Genomic DNA, 27,905 nt, shown 5'->3' with positions numbered 1-27,905 from the left:
TAAACTTTGAAAAACTCTCAATGGAATTGATCCAGAATCATTCTTATAGATGAATTGAACCTATCTCTAAGGCATTGAAATGTTTTATCTACGAATTTGGACTGGTAACCATCGTGATTGAAAAAAAAATTTCAAGAAATTTGTTATTGAAAACAAAATATTCATCGCCAACGACATCCCGTATTCCCAAGCGGTCACCCTTCCAAGTACTAACGGGACTCGACGTAACTTAACTTCTGGGAGCTGACGAGACCAGGTGCGTTCTACGTGATATGGCCGTTGACATTCAAAAATGAAAAATTACCCTCCCATTCCCAATGGATGAATAAGAAAATCACTTCAAAGTGATAGAAATGTTTGTTCATTGAATTTGGACTCGTAACCATCGCGAATAAAAAAGCGCGATAAACTTTGAAAAACTCGCAATGAAATTTATCCAGAATCATTCAAATAGATGAATTGAACCTATCTCTATGCCATTGATATTTTTGATCTACGAATTTGGACTGGTAACCATCGTGATTGAAAAAAAATTTCAAGAAATTTGTTATTGAAAACAAACTATTCATCGCCAACGACATCCCGTATTCCCAAGCGGTCACCCTTCCAAGCACTAACGGGACTCGACGTAACTTAACTTCTGGGAGCTGACGAGACCAGGTGCGTTCTACGTGATATGGCCGTTGACATTCAAAAATGAAAAATTACCCTCCCAGTCCCAATGGATGAATAGAAAATCACTTCAAAGTGATAGAAATGTTTGTTCATTGAATTTGGACTCGTAACCATCGCGAATAAAAAAGCGCGATAAACTTTGAAAAACTCGCAATGAAATTTATCCAGAATCATTCAAATAGATGAATTGAACCTATCTCTATGCCATTGATATTTTTGATCTACGAATTTGGACTGGTAACCATCGCGATTAAAAAACCCGATAAACTTTGAAAAACTCTCAATGGAATTGATCCAGAATCATTCTTATAGATGAATTGAACCTATCTCTAAGGCATTGAAATGTTTTATCTACGAATTTGGACTGGTAACCATCGTGATTGAAAAAAAAATTTCAAGAAATTTGTTATTGAAAACAAAATATTCATCGCCAACGACATCCCGTATTCCCAAGCGGTCACCCTTCCAAGTACTAACGGGACTCGACGTAACTTAACTTCTGGGAGCTGACGAGACCAGGTGCGTTCTACGTGATATGGCCGTTGACATTCAAAAATGAAAAATTACCCTCCCAGTCCCAATGGATGAATAAGAAAATCACTTCAAAGTGATAGAAATGTTTGTTCATTGAATTTGGACTCGTAACCATCGCGAATAAAAAAGCGCGACAAACTTTGAAAAACTCGCAATGAAATTTATCCAGAATCATTCCTATAGATGAATTGAACCTATCTCTATGCCATTGATATTTTTGATCTACGAATTTGGACTGGTAACCATCGTGATTGAAAAAAAAATTCAAGAAATTTGTTATTGAAAACAAACTATTCATCGCCAACGACATCCCGTATTCCCAAGCGGTCACCCTTCCAAGTACTAACGGGACTCGACGTAACTTAACTTCTGGGAGCTGACGAGACCAGGTGCGTTCTACGTGATATGGCCGTTGACATTCAAAAATGAAAAATTAGCCTCCCAGTCCCAATGGATGAATAGAAAATCACTTCAAAGTGATAGAAATGTTTGTTCATTGAATTTGGACTCGTAACCATCGCGAATAAAAAAGCGCGATAAACTTTGAAAAACTCGCAATGAAATTTATCCAGAATCATTCAAATAGATGAATTGAACCTATCTCTATGCCATTGATATTTTTGATCTACGAATTTGGACTGGTAACCATCGTGATTGAAAAAAAATTTCAAGAAATTTGTTATTGAAAACAAACTATTCATCGCCAACGACATCCCGTATTCCCAAGCGGTCACCCTTCCAAGCACTAACGGGACTCGACGTAACTTAACTTCTGGGAGCTGACGAGACCAGGTGCGTTCTACGTGATATGGCCGTTGACATTCAAAAATGAAAAATTACCCTCCCAGTCCCAATGGATGAATAGAAAATCACTTCAAAGTGATAGAAATGTTTGTTCATTGAATTTGGACTCGTAACCATCGCGAATAAAAAAGCGCGATAAACTTTGAAAAACTCGCAATGAAATTTATCCAGAATCATTCAAATAGATGAATTGAACCTATCTCTATGCCATTGATATTTTTGATCTACGAATTTGGACTGGTAACCATCGCGATTAAAAAACCCGATAAACTTTGAAAAACTCTCAATGGAATTGATCCAGAATCATTCTTATAGATGAATTGAACCTATCTCTAAGGCATTGAAATGTTTTATCTACGAATTTGGACTGGTAACCATCGTGATCGTGAAAAAAAAATTTCAAGAAATTTGTTATTGAAAACAAAATATTCATCGCCAACGACATCCCGTATTCCCAAGCGGTCACCCTTCCAAGTACTAACGGGACTCGACGTAACTTAACTTCTGGGAGCTGACGAGACCAGGTGCGTTCTACGTGATATGGCCGTTGACATTCAAAAATGAAAAATTACCCTCCCAGTCCCAATGGATGAATAGAAAATCACTTCAAAGTGATAGAAATGTTTGTTCATTGAATTTGGACTCGTAACCATCGCGAATAAAAAAGCGCGATAAACTTTGAAAAACTCGCAATGAAATTTATCCAGAATCATTCCTATAGATGAATTGAACCTATCTCTATGCCATTGATATTTTTGATCTACGAATTTGGACTGGTAACCATCGTGATTGAAAAAAAAATTCAAGAAATTTGTTATTGAAAACAAACTATTCATCGCCAACGACATCCCGTATTCCCAAGCGGTCACCCTTCCAAGCACTAACGGGACTCGACGTAACTTAACTTCTGGGAGCTGACGAGACCAGGTGCGTTCTACGTGATATGGCCGTTGACATTCAAAAATGAAAAATTACCCTCCCAGTCCCAATGGATGAATAGAAAATCACTTCAAAGTGATAGAAATGTTTGTTCATTGAATTTGGACTCGTAACCATCGCGAATAAAAAAGCGCGATAAACTTTGAAAAACTCGCAATGAAATTTATCCAGAATCATTCAAATAGATGAATTGAACCTATCTCTATGCCATTGATATTTTTGATCTACGAATTTGGACTGGTAACCATCGCGATTAAAAAACCCGATAAACTTTGAAAAACTCTCAATGGAATTGATCCAGAATCATTCTTATAGATGAATTGAACCTATCTCTAAGGCATTGAAATGTTTTATCTACGAATTTGGACTGGTAACCATCGTGATTGAAAAAAAAATTTCAAGAAATTTGTTATTGAAAACAAAATATTCATCGCCAACGACATCCCGTATTCCCAAGCGGTCACCCTTCCAAGTACTAACGGGACTCGACGTAACTTAACTTCTGGGAGCTGACGAGACCAGGTGCGTTCTACGTGATATGGCCGTTGACATTCAAAAATGAAAAATTAGCCTCCCAGTCCCAATGGATGAATAGAAAATCACTTCAAAGTGATAGAAATGTTTGTTCATTGAATTTGGACTCGTAACCATCGCGAATAAAAAAGCGCGATAAACTTTGAAAAACTCGCAATGAAATTTATCCAGAATCATTCAAATAGATGAATTGAACCTATCTCTATGCCATTGATATTTTTGATCTACGAATTTGGACTGGTAACCATCGTGATTGAAAAAAAATTTCAAGAAATTTGTTATTGAAAACAAACTATTCATCGCCAACGACATCCCGTATTCCCAAGCGGTCACCCTTCCAAGCACTAACGGGACTCGACGTAACTTAACTTCTGGGAGCTGACGAGACCAGGTGCGTTCTACGTGATATGGCCGTTGACATTCAAAAATGAAAAATTACCCTCCCAGTCCCAATGGATGAATAGAAAATCACTTCAAAGTGATAGAAATGTTTGTTCATTGAAATTGGACTCGTAACCATCGCGAATAAAAAAGCGCGATAAACTTTGAAAAACTCGCAATGAAATTTATCCAGAATCATTCAAATAGATGAATTGAACCTATCTCTATGCCATTGATATTTTTGATCTACGAATTTGGACTGGTAACCATCGCGATTAAAAAACCCGATAAACTTTGAAAAACTCTCAATGGAATTGATCCAGAATCATTCTTATAGATGAATTGAACCTATCTCTAAGGCATTGAAATGTTTTATCTACGAATTTGGACTGGTAACCATCGTGATTGAAAAAAAAATTTCAAGAAATTTGTTATTGAAAACAAAATATTCATCGCCAACGACATCCCGTATTCCCAAGCGGTCACCCTTCCAAGTACTAACGGGACTCGACGTAACTTAACTTCTGGGAGCTGACGAGACCAGGTGCGTTCTACGTGATATGGCCGTTGACATTCAAAAATGAAAAATTAGCCTCCCAGTCCCAATGGATGAATAGAAAATCACTTCAAAGTGATAGAAATGTTTGTTCATTGAATTTGGACTCGTAACCATCGCGAATAAAAAAGCGCGATAAACTTTGAAAAACTCGCAATGAAATTTATCCAGAATCATTCAAATAGATGAATTGAACCTATCTCTATGCCATTGATATTTTTGATCTACGAATTTGGACTGGTAACCATCGTGATTGAAAAAAAATTTCAAGAAATTTGTTATTGAAAACAAACTATTCATCGCCAACGACATCCCGTATTCCCAAGCGGTCACCCTTCCAAGCACTAACGGGACTCGACGTAACTTAACTTCTGGGAGCTGACGAGACCAGGTGCGTTCTACGTGATATGGCCGTTGACATTCAAAAATGAAAAATTACCCTCCCAGTCCCAATGGATGAATAGAAAATCACTTCAAAGTGATAGAAATGTTTGTTCATTGAATTTGGACTCGTAACCATCGCGAATAAAAAAGCGCGATAAACTTTGAAAAACTCGCAATGAAATTTATCCAGAATCATTCAAATAGATGAATTGAACCTATCTCTATGCCATTGATATTTTTGATCTACGAATTTGGACTGGTAACCATCGCGATTAAAAAACCCGATAAACTTTGAAAAACTCTCAATGGAATTGATCCAGAATCATTCTTATAGATGAATTGAACCTATCTCTAAGGCATTGAAATGTTTTATCTACGAATTTGGACTGGTAACCATCGTGATTGAAAAAAAAATTTCAAGAAATTTGTTATTGAAAACAAAATATTCATCGCCAACGACATCCCGTATTCCCAAGCGGTCACCCTTCCAAGTACTAACGGGACTCGACGTAACTTAACTTCTGGGAGCTGACGAGACCAGGTGCGTTCTACGTGATATGGCCGTTGACATTCAAAAATGAAAAATTACCCTCCCATTCCCAATGGATGAATAAGAAAATCACTTCAAAGTGATAGAAATGTTTGTTCATTGAATTTGGACTCGTAACCATCGCGAATAAAAAAGCGCGATAAACTTTGAAAAACTCGCAATGAAATTTATCCAGAATCATTCAAATAGATGAATTGAACCTATCTCTATGCCATTGATATTTTTGATCTACGAATTTGGACTGGTAACCATCGCGATTAAAAAACCCGATAAACTTTGAAAAACTCTCAATGGAATTGATCCAGAATCATTCTTATAGATGAATTGAACCTATCTCTAAGGCATTGAAATGTTTTATCTACGAATTTGGACTGGTAACCATCGTGATTGAAAAAAAAATTTCAAGAAATTTGTTATTGAAAACAAAATATTCATCGCCAACGACATCCCGTATTCCCAAGCGGTCACCCTTCCAAGTACTAACGGGACTCGACGTAACTTAACTTCTGGGAGCTGACGAGACCAGGTGCGTTCTACGTGATATGGCCGTTGACATTCAAAAATGAAAAATTACCCTCCCATTCCCAATGGATGAATAAGAAAATCACTTCAAAGTGATAGAAATGTTTGTTCATTGAATTTGGACTCGTAACCATCGCGAATAAAAAAGCGCGATAAACTTTGAAAAACTCGCAATGAAATTTATCCAGAATCATTCAAATAGATGAATTGAACCTATCTCTATGCCATTGATATTTTTGATCTACGAATTTGGACTGGTAACCATCGCGATTAAAAAACCCGATAAACTTTGAAAAACTCTCAATGGAATTGATCCAGAATCATTCTTATAGATGAATTGAACCTATCTCTAAGGCATTGAAATGTTTTATCTACGAATTTGGACTGGTAACCATCGTGATTGAAAAAAAATTTCAAGAAATTTGTTATTGAAAACAAAATATTCATCGCCAACGACATCCCGTATTCCCAAGCGGTCACCCTTCCAAGTACTAACGGGACTCGACGTAACTTAACTTCTGGGAGCTGACGAGACCAGGTGCGTTCTACGTGATATGGCCGTTGACATTCAAAAATGAAAAATTACCCTCCCAGTCCCAATGGATGAATAAGAAAATCACTTCAAAGTGATAGAAATGTTTGTTCATTGAATTTGGACTCGTAACCATCGCGAATAAAAAAGCGCGATAAACTTTGAAAAACTCGCAATGAAATTTATCCAGAATCATTCAAATAGATGAATTGAACCTATCTCTATGCCATTGATATTTTTGATCTACGAATTTGGACTGGTAACCATCGCGATTAAAAAACCCGATAAACTTTGAAAAACTCTCAATGGAATTGATCCAGAATCATTCTTATAGATGAATTGAACCTATCTCTAAGGCATTGAAATGTTTTATCTACGAATTTGGACTGGTAACCATCGTGATTGAAAAAAAAATTTCAAGAAATTTGTTATTGAAAACAAAATATTCATCGCCAACGACATCCCGTATTCCCAAGCGGTCACCCTTCCAAGTACTAACGGGACTCGACGTAACTTAACTTCTGGGAGCTGACGAGACCAGGTGCGTTCTACGTGATATGGCCGTTGACATTCAAAAATGAAAAATTACCCTCCCATTCCCAATGGATGAATAAGAAAATCACTTCAAAGTGATAGAAATGTTTGTTCATTGAATTTGGACTCGTAACCATCGCGAATAAAAAAGCGCGATAAACTTTGAAAAACTCGCAATGAAATTTATCCAGAATCATTCAAATAGATGAATTGAACCTATCTCTATGCCATTGATATTTTTGATCTACGAATTTGGACTGGTAATCATCGCGATTAAAAAACGCGATAAACTTTGAAAAACTCTCAATGGAATTGATACAGAATCATTCTTATAGATGAATTGAACCTATCTCTAAGGCATTGAAATGTTTTATCTACGAATTTGGACTGGTAACCATCGTGATTGAGAAAAAAAATTTCAAGAAATTTGTTATTGAAAACAAACTATTCATCGCCAACGACATCCCGTATTCCCAAGCGGTCACCCTTCCAAGTACTAACGGGACTCGACGTAACTTAACTTCTGGGAGCTGACGAGACCAGGTGCGTTCTACGTGATATGGCCGTTGACATTCAAAAATAAAAAATTACCCTCCCAGTCCCAATGGATGAATAGAAAATCACTTCAAAGTGATAGAAATGTTTGTTCATTGAATTTGGACTCGTAACCATCGCGAATAAAAAAGCGCGATAAACTTTGAAAAACTCGCAATGAAATTTATCCAGAATCATTCCTATAGATGAATTGAACCTATCTCTATGCCATTGATATTTTTGATCTACGAATTTGGACTGGTAACCATCGTGATTGAAAAAAAAATTTCAAGAAATTTGTTATTGAAAACAAAATATTCATCGCCAACGACATCCCGTATTCCCAAGCGGTCACCCTTCCAAGTACTAACGGGACTCGACGTAACTTAACTTCTGGGAGCTGACGAGACCAGGTGCGTTCTACGTGATATGGCCGTTGACATTCAAAAATGAAAAATTACCCTCCCAGTCCCAATGGATGAATAAGAAAATCACTTCAAAGTGATAGAAATGTTTGTTCATTGAATTTGGACTCGTAACCATCGCGAATAAAAAAGCGCGATAAACTTTGAAAAACTCGCAATGAAATTTATCCAGAATCATTCAAATAGATGAATTGAACCTATCTCTATGCCATTGATATTTTTGATCTACGAATTTGGACTGGTAACCATCGCGATTAAAAAACCCGATAAACTTTGAAAAACTCTCAATGGAATTGATCCAGAATCATTCTTATAGATGAATTGAACCTATCTCTAAGGCATTGAAATGTTTTATCTACGAATTTGGACTGGTAACCATCGTGATTGAAAAAAAAATTTCAAGAAATTTGTTATTGAAAACAAAATATTCATCGCCAACGACATCCCGTATTCCCAAGCGGTCACCCTTCCAAGTACTAACGGGACTCGACGTAACTTAACTTCTGGGAGCTGACGAGACCAGGTGCGTTCTACGTGATATGGCCGTTGACATTCAAAAATGAAAAATTACCCTCCCAGTCCCAATGGATGAATAAGAAAATCACTTCAAAGTGATAGAAATGTTTGTTCATTGAATTTGGACTCGTAACCATCGCGAATAAAAAAGCGCGATAAACTTTGAAAAACTCGCAATGAAATTTATCCAGAATCATTCAAATAGATGAATTGAACCTATCTCTATGCCATTGATATTTTTGATCTACGAATTTGGACTGGTAACCATCGCGATTAAAAAACCCGATAAACTTTGAAAAACTCTCAATGGAATTGATCCAGAATCATTCTTATAGATGAATTGAACCTATCTCTAAGGCATTGAAATGTTTTATCTACGAATTTGGACTGGTAACCATCGTGATTGAAAAAAAAATTTCAAGAAATTTGTTATTGAAAACAAACTATTCATCGCCAACGACATCCCGTATTCCCAAGCGGTCACCCTTCCAAGTACTAACGGGACTCGACGTAACTTAACTTCTGGGAGCTGACGAGACCAGGTGCGTTCTACGTGATATGGCCGTTGACATTCAAAAATAAAAAATTACCCTCCCAGTCCCAATGGATGAATAGAAAATCACTTCAAAGTGATAGAAATGTTTGTTCATTGAATTTGGACTCGTAACCATCGCGAATAAAAAAGCGCGATAAACTTTGAAAAACTCGCAATGAAATTTATCCAGAATCATTCCTATAGATGAATTGAACCTATCTCTATGCCATTGATATTTTTGATCTACGAATTTGGACTGGTAACCATCGTGATTGAAAAAAAATTTCAAGAAATTTGTTATTGAAAACAAACTATTCATCGCCAACGACATCCCGTAATCCCAAGCGGTCACCCTTCCAAGTACTAACGGGACTGGACGTGACTTAACTTCTGGGAGCTGACGAGACCAGGTGCGTTCTACGTGATATGGCCGTTGACATTCAAAAATGAAAAATTACCCTCCCAGTCCCAATGGATGAATAGAAAATCAATTCAAAGTGATAGAAATGTTTGTTCATTGAATTTGGACTCGTAACCATCGCGAATAAAAAAGCGCGATAAACTTTGAAAAACTCGCAATGAAATTTATCCAGAATCATTCAAATAGATGAATTGAACCTATCTCTATGCCATTGATATTTTTGATCTACGAATTTGGACTGGTAATCATCGCGATTAAAAAACGCGATAAACTTTGAAAAACTCTCAATGGAATTGATACAGAATCATTCTTATAGATGAATTGAACCTATCTCTAAGGCATTGAAATGTTTTATCTACGAATTTGGACTGGTAACCATCGTGATTGAGAAAAAAATTTCAAGAAATTTGTTATTGAAAACAAACTATTCATCGCCAACGACATCCCGTATTCCCAAGCGGTCACCCTTCCAAGTACTAACGGGACTCGACGTAACTTAACTTCTGGGAGCTGACGAGACCAGGTGCGTTCTACGTGATATGGCCGTTGACATTCAAAAATGAAAAATTACCCTCCCAGTCCCAATGGATGAATAGAAAATCACTTCAAAGTGATAGAAACGTTTGTTCATTGAATTTGGACTCGTAACCATCGCGAATAAAAAAGCGCGATAAACTTTGAAAAACTCGCAATGAAATTTATCCAGAATCATTCAAATAGATGAATTGAACCTATCTCTATGCCATTGATATTTTTGATCTACGAATTTGGACTGGTAATCATCGCGATTAAAAAACGCGATAAACTTTGAAAAACTCTCAATGGAATTGATACAGAATCATTCTTATAGATGAATTGAACCTATCTCTAAGGCATTGAAATGTTTTATCTACGAATTTGGACTGGTAACCATCGTGATTGAGAAAAAAATTTCAAGAAATTTGTTATTGAAAACAAACTATTCATCGCCAACGACATCCCGTATTCCCAAGCGGTCACCCTTCCAAGTACTAACGGGACTCGACGTAACTTAACTTCTGGGAGCTGACGAGACCAGGTGCGTTCTACGTGATATGGCCGTTGACATTCAAAAATGAAAAATTACCCTCCCAGTCCCAATGGATGAATAGAAAATCACTTCAAAGTGATAGAAACGTTTGTTCATTTAATTTGGACTCGTAACCATCGCGAATAAAAAAGCGCGATAAACTTTGAAAAACTCGCAATGAAATTTATCCAGAATCATTCAAATAGATGAATTGAACCTATCTCTATGCCATTGATATTTTTGATCTACGAATTTGGACTGGTAACCATCGTGATTGAAAAAAAATTTCAAGAAATTTGTTATTGAAAACAAACTATTCATCGCCAACGACATCCCGTATTCCCAAGCGGTCACCCTTCCAAGCACTAACGGGACTCGACGTAACTTAACTTCTGGGAGCTGACGAGACCAGGTGCGTTCTACGTGATATGGCCGTTGACATTCAAAAATGAAAAATTACCCTCCCAGTCCCAATGGATGAATAGAAAATCACTTCAAAGTGATAGAAATGTTTGTTCATTGAATTTGGACTCGTAACCATCGCGAATAAAAAAGCGCGATAAACTTTGAAAAACTCGCAATGAAATTTATCCAGAATCATTCCTATAGATGAATTGAACCTATCTCTATGCCATTGATATTTTTGATCTACGAATTTGGACTGGTAACCATCGTGATTGAAAAAAAAATTTCAAGAAATTTGTTATTGAAAACAAAATATTCATCGCCAACGACATCCCGTATTCCCAAGCGGTCACCCTTCCAAGTACTAACGGGACTCGACGTAACTTAACTTCTGGGAGCTGACGAGACCAGGTGCGTTCTACGTGATATGGCCGTTGACATTCAAAAATGAAAAATTACCCTCCCAGTCCCAATGGATGAATAAGAAAATCACTTCAAAGTGATAGAAATGTTTGTTCATTGAATTTGGACTCGTAACCATCGCGAATAAAAAAGCGCGATAAACTTTGAAAAACTCGCAATGAAATTTATCCAGAATCATTCAAATAGATGAATTGAACCTATCTCTATGCCATTGATATTTTTGATCTACGAATTTGGACTGGTAACCATCGCGATTAAAAAACCCGATAAACTTTGAAAAACTCTCAATGGAATTGATCCAGAATCATTCTTATAGATGAATTGAACCTATCTCTAAGGCATTGAAATGTTTTATCTACGAATTTGGACTGGTAACCATCGTGATTGAAAAAAAAATTTCAAGAAATTTGTTATTGAAAACAAACTATTCATCGCCAACGACATCCCGTATTCCCAAGCGGTCACCCTTCCAAGTACTAACGGGACTCGACGTAACTTAACTTCTGGGAGCTGACGAGACCAGGTGCGTTCTACGTGATATGGCCGTTGACATTCAAAAATAAAAAATTACCCTCCCAGTCCCAATGGATGAATAGAAAATCACTTCAAAGTGATAGAAATGTTTGTTCATTGAATTTGGACTCGTAACCATCGCGAATAAAAAAGCGCGATAAACTTTGAAAAACTCGCAATGAAATTTATCCAGAATCATTCCTATAGATGAATTGAACCTATCTCTATGCCATTGATATTTTTGATCTACGAATTTGGACTGGTAACCATCGTGATTGAAAAAAAATTTCAAGAAATTTGTTATTGAAAACAAACTATTCATCGCCAACGACATCCCGTAATCCCAAGCGGTCACCCTTCCAAGTACTAACGGGACTGGACGTGACTTAACTTCTGGGAGCTGACGAGACCAGGTGCGTTCTACGTGATATGGCCGTTGACATTCAAAAATGAAAAATTACCCTCCCAGTCCCAATGGATGAATAGAAAATCAATTCAAAGTGATAGAAATGTTTGTTCATTGAATTTGGACTCGTAACCATCGCGAATAAAAAAGCGCGATAAACTTTGAAAAACTCGCAATGAAATTTATCCAGAATCATTCAAATAGATGAATTGAACCTATCTCTATGCCATTGATATTTTTGATCTACGAATTTGGACTGGTAATCATCGCGATTAAAAAACGCGATAAACTTTGAAAAACTCTCAATGGAATTGATACAGAATCATTCTTATAGATGAATTGAACCTATCTCTAAGGCATTGAAATGTTTTATCTACGAATTTGGACTGGTAACCATCGTGATTGAGAAAATTATTTCAAGAAATTTGTTATTGAAAACAAACTATTCATCGCCAACGACATCCCGTATTCCCAAGCGGTCACCCTTCCAAGTACTAACGGGACTCGACGTAACTTAACTTCTGGGAGCTGACGAGACCAGGTGCGTTCTACGTGATATGGCCGTTGACATTCAAAAATGAAAAATTACCCTCCCAGTCCCAATGGATGAATAGAAAATCACTTCAAAGTGATAGAAACGTTTGTTCATTTAATTTGGACTCGTAACCATCGCGAATAAAAAAGCGCGATAAACTTTGAAAAACTCGCAATGAAATTTATCCAGAATCATTCAAATAGATGAATTGAACCTATCTCTATGCCATTGATATTTTTGATCTACGAATTTGGACTGGTAACCATCGTGATTGAAAAAAAATTTCAAGAAATTTGTTATTGAAAACAAACTATTCATCGCCAACGACATCCCGTATTCCCAAGCGGTCACCCTTCCAAGCACTAACGGGACTCGACGTAACTTAACTTCTGGGAGCTGACGAGACCAGGTGCGTTCTACGTGATATGGCCGTTGACATTCAAAAATGAAAAATTACCCTCCCAGTCCCAATGGATGAATAGAAAATCACTTCAAAGTGATAGAAATGTTTGTTCATTGAATTTGGACTCGTAACCATCGCGAATAAAAAAGCGCGATAAACTTTGAAAAACTCGCAATGAAATTTATCCAGAATCATTCAAATAGATGAATTGAACCTATCTCTATGCCATTGATATTTTTGATCTACGAATTTGGACTGGTAACCATCGCGATTAAAAAACCCGATAAACTTTGAAAAACTCTCAATGGAATTGATCCAGAATCATTCTTATAGATGAATTGAACCTATCTCTAAGGCATTGAAATGTTTTATCTACGAATTTGGACTGGTAACCATCGTGATTGAAAAAAAAATTTCAAGAAATTTGTTATTGAAAACAAAATATTCATCGCAAACGACATCCCGTATTCCCAAGCGGTCACCCTTCCAAGTACTAACGGGACTCGACGTAACTTAACTTCTGGGAGCTGACGAGACCAGGTGCGTTCTACGTGATATGGCCGTTGACATTCAAAAATGAAAAATTACCCTCCCAGTCCCAATGGATGAATAGAAAATCACTTCAAAGTGATAGAAATGTTTGTTCATTGAATTTGGACTCGTAACCATCGCGAATAAAAAAGCGCGATAAACTTTGAAAAACTCGCAATGAAATTTATCCAGAATCATTCCTATAGATGAATTGAACCTATCTCTATGCCATTGATATTTTTGATCTACGAATTTGGACTGGTAACCATCGTGATTGAAAAAAAAATTCAAGAAATTTGTTATTGAAAACAAACTATTCATCGCCAACGACATCCCGTATTCCCAAGCGGTCACCCTTCCAAGTACTAACGGGACTCGACGTAACTTAACTTCTGGGAGCTGACGAGACCAGGTGCGTTCTACGTGATATGGCCGTTGACATTCAAAAATGAAAAATTACCCTCCCATTCCCAATGGATGAATAAGAAAATCACTTCAAAGTGATAGAAATGTTTGTTCATTGAATTTGGACTCGTAACCATCGCGAATAAAAAAGCGCGATAAACTTTGAAAAACTCGCAATGAAATTTATCCAGAATCATTCAAATAGATGAATTGAACCTATCTCTATGCCATTGATATTTTTGATCTACGAATTTGGACTGGTAACCATCGCGATTAAAAAACCCGATAAACTTTGAAAAACTCTCAATGGAATTGATCCAGAATCATTCTTATAGATGAATTGAACCTATCTCTAAGGCATTGAAATGTTTTATCTACGAATTTGGACTGGTAACCATCGTGATTGAAAAAAAAATTTCAAGAAATTTGTTATTGAAAACAAAATATTCATCGCAAACGACATCCCGTATTCCCAAGCGGTCACCCTTCCAAGTACTAACGGGACTCGACGTAACTTAACTTCTGGGAGCTGACGAGACCAGGTGCGTTCTACGTGATATGGCCGTTGACATTCAAAAATGAAAAATTACCCTCCCAGTCCCAATGGATGAATAGAAAATCACTTCAAAGTGATAGAAATGTTTGTTCATTGAATTTGGACTCGTAACCATCGCGAATAAAAAAGCGCGATAAACTTTGAAAAACTCGCAATGAAATTTATCCAGAATCATTCCTATAGATGAATTGAACCTATCTCTATGCCATTGATATTTTTGATCTACGAATTTGGACTGGTAACCATCGTGATTGAAAAAAAAATTCAAGAAATTTGTTATTGAAAACAAACTATTCATCGCCAACGACATCCCGTATTCCCAAGCGGTCACCCTTCCAAGTACTAACGGGACTCGACGTAACTTAACTTCTGGGAGCTGACGAGACCAGGTGCGTTCTACGTGATATGGCCGTTGACATTCAAAAATGAAAAATTACCCTCCCATTCCCAATGGATGAATAAGAAAATCACTTCAAAGTGATAGAAATGTTTGTTCATTGAATTTGGACTCGTAACCATCGCGAATAAAAAAGCGCGATAAACTTTGAAAAACTCGCAATGAAATTTATCCAGAATCATTCAAATAGATGAATTGAACCTATCTCTATGCCATTGATATTTTTGATCTACGAATTTGGACTGGTAACCATCGCGATTAAAAAACCCGATAAACTTTGAAAAACTCTCAATGGAATTGATCCAGAATCATTCTTATAGATGAATTGAACCTATCTCTAAGGCATTGAAATGTTTTATCTACGAATTTGGACTGGTAACCATCGTGATTGAAAAAAAAATTTCAAGAAATTTGTTATTGAAAACAAAATATTCATCGCCAACGACATCCCGTATTCCCAAGCGGTCACCCTTCCAAGTACTAACGGGACTCGACGTAACTTAACTTCTGGGAGCTGACGAGACCAGGTGCGTTCTACGTGATATGGCCGTTGACATTCAAAAATGAAAAATTACCCTCCCATTCCCAATGGATGAATAAGAAAATCACTTCAAAGTGATAGAAATGTTTGTTCATTGAATTTGGACTCGTAACCATCGCGAATAAAAAAGCGCGATAAACTTTGAAAAACTCGCAATGAAATTTATCCAGAATCATTCAAATAGATGAATTGAACCTATCTCTATGCCATTGATATTTTTGATCTACGAATTTGGACTGGTAACCATCGCGATTAAAAAACCCGATAAACTTTGAAAAACTCTCAATGGAATTGATCCAGAATCATTCTTATAGATGAATTGAACCTATCTCTAAGGCATTGAAATGTTTTATCTACGAATTTGGACTGGTAACCATCGTGATTGAAAAAAAAATTTCAAGAAATTTGTTATTGAAAACAAAATATTCATCGCCAACGACATCCCGTATTCCCAAGCGGTCACCCTTCCAAGTACTAACGGGACTCGACGTAACTTAACTTCTGGGAGCTGACGAGACCAGGTGCGTTCTACGTGATATAGCCGTTGACATTCAAAAATGAAAAATTACCCTCCCATTCCCAATGGATGAATAAGAAAATCACTTCAAAGTGATAGAAATGTTTGTTCATTGAATTTGGACTCGTAACCATCGCGAATAAAAAAGCGCGATAAACTTTGAAAAACTCGCAATGAAATTTATCCAGAATCATTCAAATAGATGAATTGAACCTATCTCTATGCCATTGATATTTTTGATCTACGAATTTGGACTGGTAACCATCGCGATTAAAAAACCCGATAAACTTTGAAAAACTCTCAATGGAATTGATCCAGAATCATTCTTATAGATGAATTGAACCTATCTCTAAGGCATTGAAATGTTTTATCTACGAATTTGGACTGGTAACCATCGTGATTGAAAAAAAAATTTCAAGAAATTTGTTATTGAAAACAAAATATTCATCGCCAACGACATCCCGTATTCCCAAGCGGTCACCCTTCCAAGTACTAACGGGACTCGACGTAACTTAACTTCTGGGAGCTGACGAGACCAGGTGCGTTCTACGTGATATGGCCGTTGACATTCAAAAATGAAAAATTACCCTCCCATTCCCAATGGATGAATAAGAAAATCACTTCAAAGTGATAGAAATGTTTGTTCATTGAATTTGGACTCGTAACCATCGCGAATAAAAAAGCGCGATAAACTTTGAAAAACTCGCAATGAAATTTATCCAGAATCATTCAAATAGATGAATTGAACCTATCTCTATGCCATTGATATTTTTGATCTACGAATTTGGACTGGTAACCATCGCGATTAAAAAACCCGATAAACTTTGAAAAACTCTCAATGGAATTGATCCAGAATCATTCTTATAGATGAATTGAACCTATCTCTAAGGCATTGAAATGTTTTATCTACGAATTTGGACTGGTAACCATCGTGATTGAAAAAAAAATTTCAAGAAATTTGTTATTGAAAACAAAATATTCATCGCCAACGACATCCCGTATTCCCAAGCGGTCACCCTTCCAAGTACTAACGGGACTCGACGTAACTTAACTTCTGGGAGCTGACGAGACCAGGTGCGTTCTACGTGATATGGCCGTTGACATTCAAAAATGAAAAATTACCCTCCCATTCCCAATGGATGAATAAGAAAATCACTTCAAAGTGATAGAAATGTTTGTTCATTGAATTTGGACTCGTAACCATCGCGAATAAAAAAGCGCGATAAACTTTGAAAAACTCGCAATGAAATTTATCCAGAATCATTCAAATAGATGAATTGAACCTATCTCTATGCCATTGATATTTTTTATCTACGAATTTGGACTGGTAACCATCGCGATTAAAAAACCCGATAAACTTTGAAAAACTCTCAATGGAATTGATCCAGAATCATTCTTATAGATGAATTGAACCTATCTCTAAGGCATTGAAATGTTTTATCTACGAATTTGGACTGGTAACCATCGTGATTGAAAAAAAAATTTCAAGAAATTTGTTATTGAAAACAAAATATTCATCGCCAACGACATCCCGTATTCCCAAGCGGTCACCCTTCCAAGTACTAACGGGACTCGACGTAACTTAACTTCTGGGAGCTGACGAGACCAGGTGCGTTCTACGTGATATGGCCGTTGACATTCAAAAATGAAAAATTACCCTCCCATTCCCAATGGATGAATAAGAAAATCACTTCAAAGTGATAGAAATGTTTGTTCATTGAATTTGGACTCGTAACCATCGCGAATAAAAAAGCGCGATAAACTTTGAAAAACTCGCAATGAAATTTATCCAGAATCATTCAAATAGATGAATTGAACCTATCTCTATGCCATTGATATTTTTTATCTACGAATTTGGACTGGTAACCATCGCGATTAAAAAACCCGATAAACTTTGAAAAACTCTCAATGGAATTGATCCAGAATCATTCTTATAGATGAATTGAACCTATCTCTAAGGCATTGAAATGTTTTATCTACGAATTTGGACTGGTAACCATCGTGATTGAAAAAAAAATTTCAAGAAATTTGTTATTGAAAACAAAATATTCATCGCCAACGACATCCCGTATTCCCAAGCGGTCACCCTTCCAAGTACTAACGGGACTCGACGTAACTTAACTTCTGGGAGCTGACGAGACCAGGTGCGTTCTACGTGATATGGCCGTTGACATTCAAAAATGAAAAATTACCCTCCCATTCCCAATGGATGAATAAGAAAATCACTTCAAAGTGATAGAAATGTTTGTTCATTGAATTTGGACTCGTAACCATCGCGAATAAAAAAGCGCGATAAACTTTGAAAAACTCGCAATGAAATTTATCCAGAATCATTCAAATAGATGAATTGAACCTATCTCTATGCCATTGATATTTTTGATCTACGAATTTGGACTGGTAACCATCGCGATTAAAAAACCCGATAAACTTTGAAAAACTCTCAATGGAATTGATCCAGAATCATTCTTATAGATGAATTGAACCTATCTCTAAGGCATTGAAATGTTTTATCTACGAATTTGGACTGGTAACCATCGTGATTGAAAAAAAAATTTCAAGAAATTTGTTATTGAAAACAAAATATTCATCGCCAACGACATCCCGTATTCCCAAGCGGTCACCCTTCCAAGTACTAACGGGACTCGACGTAACTTAACTTCTGGGAGCTGACGAGACCAGGTGCGTTCTACGTGATATGGCCGTTGACATTCAAAAATGAAAAATTACCCTCCCAGTCCCAATGGATGAATAAGAAAATCACTTCAAAGTGATAGAAATGTTTGTTCATTGAATTTGGACTCGTAACCATCGCGAATAAAAAAGCGCGATAAACTTTGAAAAACTCGCAATGAAATTTATCCAGAATCATTCAAATAGATGAATTGAACCTATCTCTATGCCATTGATATTTTTGATCTACGAATTTGGACTGGTAATCATCGCGATTAAAAAACGCGATAAACTTTGAAAAACTCTCAATGGAATTGATACAGAATCATTCTTATAGATGAATTGAACCTATCTCTAAGGCATTGAAATGTTTTATCTACGAATTTGGACTGGTAACCATCGTGATTGAGAAAAAAAATTTCAAGAAATTTGTTATTGAAAACAAACTATTAATCGCCAACGACATCCCGTATTCCCAAGCGGTCACCCTTCCAAGTACTAACGGGACTCGACGTAACTTAACTTCTGGGAGCTGACGAGACCAGGTGCGTTCTACGTGATATGGCCGTTGACATTCAAAAATAAAAAATTACCCTCCCAGTCCCAATGGATGAATAGAAAATCACTTCAAAGTGATAGAAATGTTTGTTCATTGAATTTGGACTCGTAACCATCGCGAATAAAAAAGCGCGATAAACTTTGAAAAACTCGCAATGAAATTTATCCAGAATCATTCCTATAGATGAATTGAACCTATCTCTATGCCATTGATATTTTTGATCTACGAATTTGGACTGGTAACCATCGTGATTGAAAAAAAATTTCAAGAAATTTGTTATTGAAAACAAACTATTCATCGCCAACGACATCCCGTATTCCCAAGCGGTCACCCTTCCAAGTACTAACGGGACTCGACGTGACTTAACTTCTGGGAGCTGACGAGACCAGGTGCGTTCTACGTGATATGGCCGTTGACATTCAAAAATGAAAAATTACCCTCCCAGTCCCAATGGATGAATAGAAAATCAATTCAAAGTGATAGAAATGTTTGTTCATTGAATTTGGACTCGTAACCATCGCGAATAAAAAAGCGCGATAAACTTTGAAAAACTCGCAATTAAATTTATCCAGAATCATTCAAATAGATGAATTGAACCTATCTCTATGCCATTGATATTTTTGATCTACGAATTTGGACTGGTAATCATCGCGATTAAAAAACGCGATAAACTTTGAAAAACTCGCAATGAAATTTATCCAGAATCATTCCTATAGATGAATTGAACCTATCTCTATGCCATTGATATTTTTGATCTACGAATTTGGACTGGTAACCATCGCGATTAAAAAACGCGATAAACTTTGAAAAACTCTCAATGGAATTGATCCAGAATCATTCTTATAGATGAATTGAACCTATCTCTAAGGCATTGAAATGTTTTATCTACGAATTTGGACTGGTAACCATCGTGATTGAAAAAAAAATTTCAAGAAATTTGTTATTGAAAACAAACTATTCATCGCAAACGACATCCCGTATTCCCAAGCGGTCACCCTTCCAAGTACTAACGGGACTCGACGTGACTTAACTTCTGGGAGCTGACGAGACCAGGTGCGTTCTACGTGATATGGCCGTTGACATTCAAAAATGAAAGATTACCCTCCCAGTCCCAATGGATGAATAAGAAAATCACTTCAAAGTGATAGAAATGTTTGTTCATTGAATTTGGACTCGTAACCATCGCGAATAAAAAAGCGCGATAAACTTTGAAAAACTCGCAATGAAATTTATCCAGAATCATTCAAATAGATGAATTGAACCTATCTCTATGCCATTGATATTTTTGATCTACGAATTTGGACTGGTAACCATCGCGATTAAAAAACGCGATAAACTTTGAAAAACTCTCAATGGAATTGATCCAGAATCATTCTTATAGATGAATTGAACCTATCTCTAAGGCATTGAAATGTTTTATCTACGAATTTGGACTGGTAACCATCGTGATTGAAAAAAAAATTTCAAGAAATTTGTTATTGAAAACAAACTATTCATCGCCAACGACATCCCGTATTCCCAAGCGGTCACCCTTCCAAGTACTAACGGGACTCGACGTAACTTAACTTCTGGGAGCTTACGAGACCAGGTGCGTTCTACGTGATATGGCCGTTGACATTCAAAAATGAAAAATTACCCTCCCAGTCCCAATGGATGAATAGAAAATCACTTCAAAGTGATAGAAATGTTTGTTCATTGAATTTGGACTCGTAACCATCGCGAATAAAAAAGCGCGATAAACTTTGAAAAACTCGCAATGAAATTTATCCAGAATCATTCAAATAGATGAATTGAACCTATCTCTATGCCATTGATATTTTTGATCTACGAATTTGGACTGGTAACCATCGCGATTAAAAAACGCGATAAACTTTGAAAAACTCTCAATGGAATTGATCCAGAATCATTCTTATAGATGAATTGAACCTATCTCTAAGGCATTGAAATGTTTTATCTACGAATTTGGACTGGTAACCATCGTGATTGAAAAAAAAATTTCAAGAAATTTGTTATTGAAAACAAACTATTCATCGCCAACGACATCCCGTATTCCCAAGCGGTCACCCTTCCAAGTACTAACGGGACTCGACGTAACTTAACTTCTGGGAGCTGACGAGACCAGGTGCGTTCTACGTGATATGGCCGTTGACATTCAAAAATGAAAAATTACCCTCCCAGTCCCAATGGATGAATAGAAAATCACTTCAAAGTGATAGAAATGTTTGTTCATTGAATTTGGACTCGTAACCATCGCGAATAAAAAAGCGCGATAAACTTTGAAAAACTCGCAATGAAATTTATCCAGAATCATTCAAATAGATGAATTGAACCTATCTCTATGCCATTGATATTTTTGATCTACGAATTTGGACTGTTAACCATCGTGATTGAAAAAAAATTTCAAGAAATTTGTTATTGAAAACAAAATATTCATCGCCAACGACATCCCGTATTCCCAAGCGGTCACCCTTCCAAGTACTAACGGGACTCGACGTAACTTAACTTCTGGGAGCTGACGAGACCAGGTGCGTTCCACGTGATATGGCCGTTGACATTCAAAAATGAAAAATTACCCTCCCAGTCCCAATGGATGAATAAGAAAATCACTTCAAAGTGATAGAAATGTTTGTTCATTGAATTTGGACTCGTAACCATCGCGAATAAAAAAGCGCGATAAACTTTGAAAAACTCGCAATGAAATTTATCCAGAATCATTCAAATAGATGAATTGAACCTATCTCTATGCCATTGATATTTTTGATCTACGAATTTGGACTGGTAACCATCGCGATTAAAAAACGCGATAAACTTTGAAAAACTCTCAATGGAATTGATCCAGAATCATTCTTATAGATGAATTGAACCTATCTCTAAGGCATTGAAATGTTTTATCTACGAATTTGGACTGGTAACCATCGTGATTGAAAAAAAAATTTCAAGAAATTTGTTATTGAAAACAAACTATTCATCGCCAACTACATCCCGTATTCCCAAGCGGTCACCCTTCCAAGTACTAACGGGACTCGACGTAACTTAACTTCTGGGAGCTGACGAGACCAGGTGCGTTCTACGTGATATGGCCGTTGACATTCAAAAATGAAAAATTACCCTCCCAGTCCCAATGGATGAATAGAAAATCACTTCAAAGTGATAGAAATGTTTGTTCATTGAATTTGGACTCGTAACCATCGCGAATAAAAAAGCGCGATAAACTTTGAAAAACTCGCAATGAAATTTATCCAGAATCATTCAAATAGATGAATTGAACCTATCTTTATGCCATTGATATTTTTGATCTACGAATTTGGACTGGTAACCATCGCGATTAAAAAACCCGATAAACTTTGAAAAACTCTCAATGGAATTGATCCAGAATCATTCTTATAGATGAATTGAACCTATCTCTAAGGCATTGAAATGTTTTATCTACGAATTTGGACTGGTAACCATCGTGATTGAAAAAAAAATTTCAAGAAATTTGTTATTGAAAACAAACTATTCATCGCCAACGACATCCCGTATTCCCAAGCGGTCACCCTTCCAAGTACTAACGGGACTCGACGTAACTTAACTTCTGGGAGCTGACGAGACCAGGTGCGTTCTACGTGATATGGCCGTTGACATTCAAAAATGAAAAATTACCCTCCCAGTCCCAATGGATGAATAGAAAATCACTTCAAAGTGATAGAAATGTTTGTTCATTGAATTTGGACTCGTAACCATCGCGAATAAAAAAGCGCGATAAACTTTGAAAAACTCGCAATGAAATTTATCCAGAATCATTCAAATAGATGAATTGAACCTATCTCTATGCCATTGATATTTTTGATCTACGAATTTGGACTGTTAACCATCGTGATTGAAAAAAAATTTCAAGAAATTTGTTATTGAAAACAAAATATTCATCGCCAACGACATCCCGTATTCCCAAGCGGTCACCCTTCCAAGTACTAACGGGACTCGACGTAACTTAACTTCTGGGAGCTGACGAGACCAGGTGCGTTCCACGTGATATGGCCGTTGACATTCAAAAATGAAAAATTACCCTCCCAGTCCCAATGGATGAATAAGAAAATCACTTCAAAGTGATAGAAATGTTTGTTCATTGAATTTGGACTCGTAACCATCGCGAATAAAAAAGCGCGATAAACTTTGAAAAACTCGCAATGAAATTTATCCAGAATCATTCAAATAGATGAATTGAACCTATCTCTATGCCATTGATATTTTTGATCTACGAATTTGGACTGGTAACCATCGCGATTAAAAAACGCGATAAACTTTGAAAAACTCTCAATGGAATTGATCCAGAATCATTCTTATAGATGAATTGAACCTATCTCTAAGGCATTGAAATGTTTTATCTACGAATTTGGACTGGTAACCATCGTGATTGAAAAAAAAATTTCAAGAAATTTGTTATTGAAAACAAACTATTCATCGCCAACTACATCCCGTATTCCCAAGCGGTCACCCTTCCAAGTACTAACGGGACTCGACGTAACTTAACTTCTGGGAGCTGACGAGACCAGGTGCGTTCTACGTGATATGGCCGTTGACATTCAAAAATGAAAAATTACCCTCCCAGTCCCAATGGATGAATAGAAAATCACTTCAAAGTGATAGAAATGTTTGTTCATTGAATTTGGACTCGTAACCATCGCGAATAAAAAAGCGCGATAAACTTTGAAAAACTCGCAATGAAATTTATCCAGAATCATTCAAATAGATGAATTGAACCTATCTTTATGCCATTGATATTTTTGATCTACGAATTTGGACTGGTAACCATCGCGATTAAAAAACCCGATAAACTTTGAAAAACTCTCAATGGAATTGATCCAGAATCATTCTTATAGATGAATTGAACCTATCTCTAAGGCATTGAAATGTTTTATCTACGAATTTGGACTGGTAACCATCGTGATTGAAAAAAAAATTTCAAGAAATTTGTTATTGAAAACAAACTATTCATCGCCAACGACATCCCGTATTCCCAAGCGGTCACCCTTCCAAGTACTAACGGGACTCGACGTAACTTAACTTCTGGGAGCTGACGAGACCAGGTGCGTTCTACGTGATATGGCCGTTGACATTCAAAAATGAAAAATTACCCTCCCAGTCCCAATGGATGAATAGAAAATCACTTCAAAGTGATAGAAATGTTTGTTCATTGAATTTGGACTCGTAACCATCGCGAATAAAAAAGCGCGATAAACTTTGAAAAACTCGCAATGAAATTTATCCAGAATCATTCAAATAGATGAATTGAACCTATCTTTATGCCATTGATATTTTTGATCTACGAATTTGGACTGGTAACCATCGCGATTAAAAAACGCGATAAACTTTGAAAAACTCTCAATGGAATTGATCCAGAATCATTCTTATAGATGAATTGAACCTATCTCTAAGGCATTGAAATGTTTTATCTACGAATTTGGACTGGTAACCATCGTGATTGAAAAAAAATTTCAAGAAATTTGTTATTGAAAACAAACTATTCATCGCCAACGACATCCCGTATTCCCAAGCGGTCACCCTTCCAAGTACTAACGGGACTCGACGTAACTTAACTTCTGGGAGCTGACGAGACCAGGTGCGTTCTACGTGATATGGCCGTTGACATTCAAAAATGAAAAATTACCCTCCCAGTCCCAATGGATGAATAGAAAATCACTTCAAAGTGATAGAAATGTTTGTTCATTGAATTTGGACTCGTAACCATCGCGAATAAAAAAGCGCGATAAACTTTGAAAAACTCGCAATGAAATTTATCCAGAATCATTCAAATAGATGAATTGAACCTATCTTTATGCCATTGATATTTTTGATCTACGAATTTGGACTGGTAACCATCGCGATTAAAAAACGCGATAAACTTTGAAAAACTCTCAATGGAATTGATCCAGAATCATTCTTATAGATGAATTGAACCTATCTCTAAGGCATTGAAATGTTTTATCTACGAATTTGGACTGGTAACCATCGTGATTGAAAAAAAAATTTCAAGAAATTTGTTATTGAAAACAAACTATTCATCGCCAACGACATCCCGTATTCCCAAGCGGTCACCCTTCCAAGTACTAACGGGACTCGACGTAACTTAACTTCTGGGAGCTGACGAGACCAGGTGCGTTCTACGTGATATGGCCGTTGACATTCAAAAATGAAAAATTACCCTCCCAGTCCCAATGGATGAATAGAAAATCACTTCAAAGTGATAGAAATGTTTGTTCATTGAATTTGGACTCGTAACCATCGCGAATAAAAAAGCGCGATAAACTTTGAAAAACTCGCAATGAAATTTATCCAGAATCATTCAAATAGATGAATTGAACCTATCTCTATGCCATTGATATTTTTGATCTACGAATTTGGACTGGTAACCATCGCGATTAAAAAACGCGATAAAATTTGAAAAACTCTCAATGGAATTGATCCAGAATCATTCTTATAGATGAATTGAACCTATCTCTAAGGCATTGAAATGTTTTATCTACGAATTTGGACTGGTAACCATCGTGATTGAAAAAAAATTTCAAGAAATTTGTTATTGAAAACAAACTATTCATCGCCAACGACATCCCGTATTCCCAAGCGGTCACCCTTCCAAGTACTAACGGGACTCGACGTGACTTAACTTCTGGGAGCTGACGAGACCAGGTGCGTTCTACGTGATATGGCCGTTGACATTCAAAAATGAAAAATTACCCTCCCAGTCCCAATGGATGAATAGAAAATCAATTCAAAGTGATAGAAATGTTTGTTCATTGAATTTGGACTCGTAACCATCGCGAATAAAAAAGCGCGATAAACTTTGAAAAACTCGCAATGAAATTTATCCAGAATCATTCAAATAGATGAATTGAACCTATCTCTATGCCATTGATATTTTTGATCTACGAATTTGGACTGGTAATCATCGCGATTAAAAAACGCGATAAACTTTGAAAAACTCTCAATGGAATTGATACAGAATCATTCTTATAGATGAATTGAACCTATCTCTAAGGCATTGAAATGTTTTATCTACGAATTTGGACTGGTAACCATCGTGATTGAGAAAAAAAATTTCAAGAAATTTGTTATTGAAAACAAACTATTCATCGCCAACGACATCCCGTATTCCCAAGCGGTCACCCTTCCAAGTACTAACGGGACTCGACGTGACTTAACTTCTGGGAGCTGACGAGACCAGGTGCGTTCTACGTGATATGGCCGTTGACATTCAAAAATGAAAAATTACCCTCCCAGTCCCAATGGATGAATAGAAAATCAATTCAAAGTGATAGAAATGTTTGTTCATTGAATTTGGACTCGTAACCATCGCGAATAAAAAAGCGCGATAAACTTTGAAAAACTCGCAATGAAATTTATCCAGAATCATTCAAATAGATGAATTGAACCTATCTCTATGCCATTGATATTTTTGATCTACGAATTTGGACTGGTAATCATCGCGATTAAAAAACGCGATAAACTTTGAAAAACTCTCAATGGAATTGATACAGAATCATTCTTATAGATGAATTGAACCTATCTCTAAGGCATTGAAATGTTTTATCTACGAATTTGGACTGGTAACCATCGTGATTGAGAAAAAAAATTTCAAGAAATTTGTTATTGAAAACAAACTATTCATCGCCAACGACATCCCGTATTCCCAAGCGGTCACCCTTCCAAGTACTAACGGGACTCGACGTAACTTAACTTCTGGGAGCTGACGAGACCAGGTGCGTTCTACGTGATATGGCCGTTGACATTCAAAAATGAAAAATTACCCTCCCAGTCCCAATGGATGAATAGAAAATCACTTCAAAGTGATAGAAATGTTTGTTCATTTAATTTGGACTCGTAACCATCGCGAATAAAAAAGCGCGATAAACTTTGAAAAACTCGCAATGAAATTTATCCAGAATCATTCCTATAGATGAATTGAACCTATCTCTATGCCATTGATATTTTTGATCTACGAATTTGGACTGGTAACCATCGTGATTGAAAAAAAATTTCAAGAAATTTGTTATTGAAAACAAACTATTCATCGCCAACGACATCCCGTATTCCCAAGCGGTCACCCTTCCAAGTACTAACGGGACTCGACGTAACTTAACTTCTGGGAGCTGACGAGACCAGGTGCGTTCTACGTGATATGGCCGTTGAAATTCAAAAATGAAAAATTACCCTCCCAGTCCCAATGGATGAATAGAAAATCACTTCAAAGTGATAGAATTGTTTGTTCATTTAATTTGGACTCGTAACCATCGCGAATAAAAAAGCGCGATAAACTTTGAAAAACTCGCAATGAAATTTATCCAGAATCATTCCTATAGATGAATTGAACCTATCTCTATGCCATTGGTATTTTTGATCTACGAATTTGGACTGGTAACCATCGTGATTGAAAAAAAATTTCAAGAAATTTGTTATTGAAAACAAACTATTCATCGCCAACGACATCCCGTATTCCCAAGCGGTCACCCTTCCAAGTACTAACGGGACTCGACGTAACTTAACTTCTGGGAGCTGACGAGACCAGGTGCGTTCTACGTGATATGGCCGTTGACATTCAAAAATGAAAAATTACCCTCCCAGTCCCAATGAATGAATAGAAAAT

General features: G+C 36.7%; 57 pseudogenes; all 57 read right to left on the bottom strand.

Moving 5' to 3' along the window:
• Positions 1 to 165: 165 nt before the first annotated feature.
• On the bottom strand, positions 166 to 284 carry LOC124333482 (annotated as a pseudogene).
• Positions 285 to 569: 285 nt separating this feature from the next.
• On the bottom strand, positions 570 to 688 carry LOC124335189 (annotated as a pseudogene).
• Positions 689 to 1,103: 415 nt separating this feature from the next.
• Positions 1,104 to 1,222, bottom strand: LOC124333470 (annotated as a pseudogene).
• A 285-nt stretch (positions 1,223 to 1,507) lies between these two features.
• On the bottom strand, positions 1,508 to 1,626 carry LOC124333458 (annotated as a pseudogene).
• Positions 1,627 to 1,910: 284 nt separating this feature from the next.
• Positions 1,911 to 2,029, bottom strand: LOC124335188 (annotated as a pseudogene).
• A 417-nt stretch (positions 2,030 to 2,446) lies between these two features.
• On the bottom strand, positions 2,447 to 2,565 carry LOC124333445 (annotated as a pseudogene).
• A 284-nt stretch (positions 2,566 to 2,849) lies between these two features.
• On the bottom strand, positions 2,850 to 2,968 carry LOC124335187 (annotated as a pseudogene).
• A 415-nt stretch (positions 2,969 to 3,383) lies between these two features.
• LOC124333434 lies at positions 3,384 to 3,502 on the bottom strand (annotated as a pseudogene).
• Positions 3,503 to 3,786: 284 nt separating this feature from the next.
• Positions 3,787 to 3,905, bottom strand: LOC124335186 (annotated as a pseudogene).
• Positions 3,906 to 4,320: 415 nt separating this feature from the next.
• On the bottom strand, positions 4,321 to 4,439 carry LOC124333423 (annotated as a pseudogene).
• Positions 4,440 to 4,723: 284 nt separating this feature from the next.
• Positions 4,724 to 4,842, bottom strand: LOC124335185 (annotated as a pseudogene).
• Positions 4,843 to 5,257: 415 nt separating this feature from the next.
• On the bottom strand, positions 5,258 to 5,376 carry LOC124333412 (annotated as a pseudogene).
• A 416-nt stretch (positions 5,377 to 5,792) lies between these two features.
• On the bottom strand, positions 5,793 to 5,911 carry LOC124333401 (annotated as a pseudogene).
• A 415-nt stretch (positions 5,912 to 6,326) lies between these two features.
• LOC124333389 lies at positions 6,327 to 6,445 on the bottom strand (annotated as a pseudogene).
• A 416-nt stretch (positions 6,446 to 6,861) lies between these two features.
• LOC124333377 lies at positions 6,862 to 6,980 on the bottom strand (annotated as a pseudogene).
• Positions 6,981 to 7,397: 417 nt separating this feature from the next.
• On the bottom strand, positions 7,398 to 7,516 carry LOC124333365 (annotated as a pseudogene).
• Positions 7,517 to 7,801: 285 nt separating this feature from the next.
• On the bottom strand, positions 7,802 to 7,920 carry LOC124333354 (annotated as a pseudogene).
• Positions 7,921 to 8,336: 416 nt separating this feature from the next.
• On the bottom strand, positions 8,337 to 8,455 carry LOC124333342 (annotated as a pseudogene).
• A 416-nt stretch (positions 8,456 to 8,871) lies between these two features.
• LOC124333330 lies at positions 8,872 to 8,990 on the bottom strand (annotated as a pseudogene).
• Positions 8,991 to 9,274: 284 nt separating this feature from the next.
• Positions 9,275 to 9,393, bottom strand: LOC124330399 (annotated as a pseudogene).
• A 415-nt stretch (positions 9,394 to 9,808) lies between these two features.
• LOC124333319 lies at positions 9,809 to 9,927 on the bottom strand (annotated as a pseudogene).
• A 415-nt stretch (positions 9,928 to 10,342) lies between these two features.
• Positions 10,343 to 10,461, bottom strand: LOC124333308 (annotated as a pseudogene).
• Positions 10,462 to 10,745: 284 nt separating this feature from the next.
• LOC124335184 lies at positions 10,746 to 10,864 on the bottom strand (annotated as a pseudogene).
• Positions 10,865 to 11,149: 285 nt separating this feature from the next.
• LOC124333296 lies at positions 11,150 to 11,268 on the bottom strand (annotated as a pseudogene).
• Positions 11,269 to 11,684: 416 nt separating this feature from the next.
• Positions 11,685 to 11,803, bottom strand: LOC124333284 (annotated as a pseudogene).
• Positions 11,804 to 12,087: 284 nt separating this feature from the next.
• LOC124330398 lies at positions 12,088 to 12,206 on the bottom strand (annotated as a pseudogene).
• Positions 12,207 to 12,621: 415 nt separating this feature from the next.
• LOC124333273 lies at positions 12,622 to 12,740 on the bottom strand (annotated as a pseudogene).
• A 284-nt stretch (positions 12,741 to 13,024) lies between these two features.
• On the bottom strand, positions 13,025 to 13,143 carry LOC124335183 (annotated as a pseudogene).
• A 415-nt stretch (positions 13,144 to 13,558) lies between these two features.
• On the bottom strand, positions 13,559 to 13,677 carry LOC124334368 (annotated as a pseudogene).
• Positions 13,678 to 13,961: 284 nt separating this feature from the next.
• On the bottom strand, positions 13,962 to 14,080 carry LOC124333262 (annotated as a pseudogene).
• Positions 14,081 to 14,496: 416 nt separating this feature from the next.
• Positions 14,497 to 14,615, bottom strand: LOC124334367 (annotated as a pseudogene).
• Positions 14,616 to 14,899: 284 nt separating this feature from the next.
• On the bottom strand, positions 14,900 to 15,018 carry LOC124333250 (annotated as a pseudogene).
• A 416-nt stretch (positions 15,019 to 15,434) lies between these two features.
• On the bottom strand, positions 15,435 to 15,553 carry LOC124333239 (annotated as a pseudogene).
• Positions 15,554 to 15,969: 416 nt separating this feature from the next.
• On the bottom strand, positions 15,970 to 16,088 carry LOC124333660 (annotated as a pseudogene).
• Positions 16,089 to 16,504: 416 nt separating this feature from the next.
• LOC124333228 lies at positions 16,505 to 16,623 on the bottom strand (annotated as a pseudogene).
• Positions 16,624 to 17,039: 416 nt separating this feature from the next.
• Positions 17,040 to 17,158, bottom strand: LOC124333215 (annotated as a pseudogene).
• Positions 17,159 to 17,574: 416 nt separating this feature from the next.
• LOC124333204 lies at positions 17,575 to 17,693 on the bottom strand (annotated as a pseudogene).
• Positions 17,694 to 18,109: 416 nt separating this feature from the next.
• On the bottom strand, positions 18,110 to 18,228 carry LOC124333192 (annotated as a pseudogene).
• Positions 18,229 to 18,644: 416 nt separating this feature from the next.
• Positions 18,645 to 18,763, bottom strand: LOC124333180 (annotated as a pseudogene).
• Positions 18,764 to 19,180: 417 nt separating this feature from the next.
• On the bottom strand, positions 19,181 to 19,299 carry LOC124333169 (annotated as a pseudogene).
• A 284-nt stretch (positions 19,300 to 19,583) lies between these two features.
• LOC124334704 lies at positions 19,584 to 19,702 on the bottom strand (annotated as a pseudogene).
• A 545-nt stretch (positions 19,703 to 20,247) lies between these two features.
• On the bottom strand, positions 20,248 to 20,366 carry LOC124329607 (annotated as a pseudogene).
• A 416-nt stretch (positions 20,367 to 20,782) lies between these two features.
• On the bottom strand, positions 20,783 to 20,901 carry LOC124333799 (annotated as a pseudogene).
• Positions 20,902 to 21,316: 415 nt separating this feature from the next.
• On the bottom strand, positions 21,317 to 21,435 carry LOC124333158 (annotated as a pseudogene).
• Positions 21,436 to 21,719: 284 nt separating this feature from the next.
• Positions 21,720 to 21,838, bottom strand: LOC124333718 (annotated as a pseudogene).
• Positions 21,839 to 22,254: 416 nt separating this feature from the next.
• LOC124335278 lies at positions 22,255 to 22,373 on the bottom strand (annotated as a pseudogene).
• Positions 22,374 to 22,788: 415 nt separating this feature from the next.
• On the bottom strand, positions 22,789 to 22,907 carry LOC124333146 (annotated as a pseudogene).
• A 284-nt stretch (positions 22,908 to 23,191) lies between these two features.
• Positions 23,192 to 23,310, bottom strand: LOC124333717 (annotated as a pseudogene).
• A 416-nt stretch (positions 23,311 to 23,726) lies between these two features.
• On the bottom strand, positions 23,727 to 23,845 carry LOC124335277 (annotated as a pseudogene).
• A 415-nt stretch (positions 23,846 to 24,260) lies between these two features.
• On the bottom strand, positions 24,261 to 24,379 carry LOC124333134 (annotated as a pseudogene).
• A 414-nt stretch (positions 24,380 to 24,793) lies between these two features.
• Positions 24,794 to 24,912, bottom strand: LOC124333123 (annotated as a pseudogene).
• Positions 24,913 to 25,327: 415 nt separating this feature from the next.
• Positions 25,328 to 25,446, bottom strand: LOC124333111 (annotated as a pseudogene).
• Positions 25,447 to 25,860: 414 nt separating this feature from the next.
• Positions 25,861 to 25,979, bottom strand: LOC124334703 (annotated as a pseudogene).
• A 416-nt stretch (positions 25,980 to 26,395) lies between these two features.
• On the bottom strand, positions 26,396 to 26,514 carry LOC124334702 (annotated as a pseudogene).
• Positions 26,515 to 26,930: 416 nt separating this feature from the next.
• LOC124333099 lies at positions 26,931 to 27,049 on the bottom strand (annotated as a pseudogene).
• A 284-nt stretch (positions 27,050 to 27,333) lies between these two features.
• LOC124334081 lies at positions 27,334 to 27,452 on the bottom strand (annotated as a pseudogene).
• A 284-nt stretch (positions 27,453 to 27,736) lies between these two features.
• Positions 27,737 to 27,855, bottom strand: LOC124333087 (annotated as a pseudogene).
• Positions 27,856 to 27,905: the final 50 nt, after the last annotated feature.

The sequence above is a fragment of the Daphnia pulicaria genome, chromosome 3 (genome assembly GCF_021234035.1).
Source record: "Daphnia pulicaria isolate SC F1-1A chromosome 3, SC_F0-13Bv2, whole genome shotgun sequence".
Taxonomy (NCBI): domain Eukaryota; kingdom Metazoa; phylum Arthropoda; class Branchiopoda; order Diplostraca; family Daphniidae; genus Daphnia; species Daphnia pulicaria.
The sequence above is the reverse complement of the archived record's forward strand: the minus strand, read 5'-3'. Positions and strand labels throughout refer to the sequence as shown.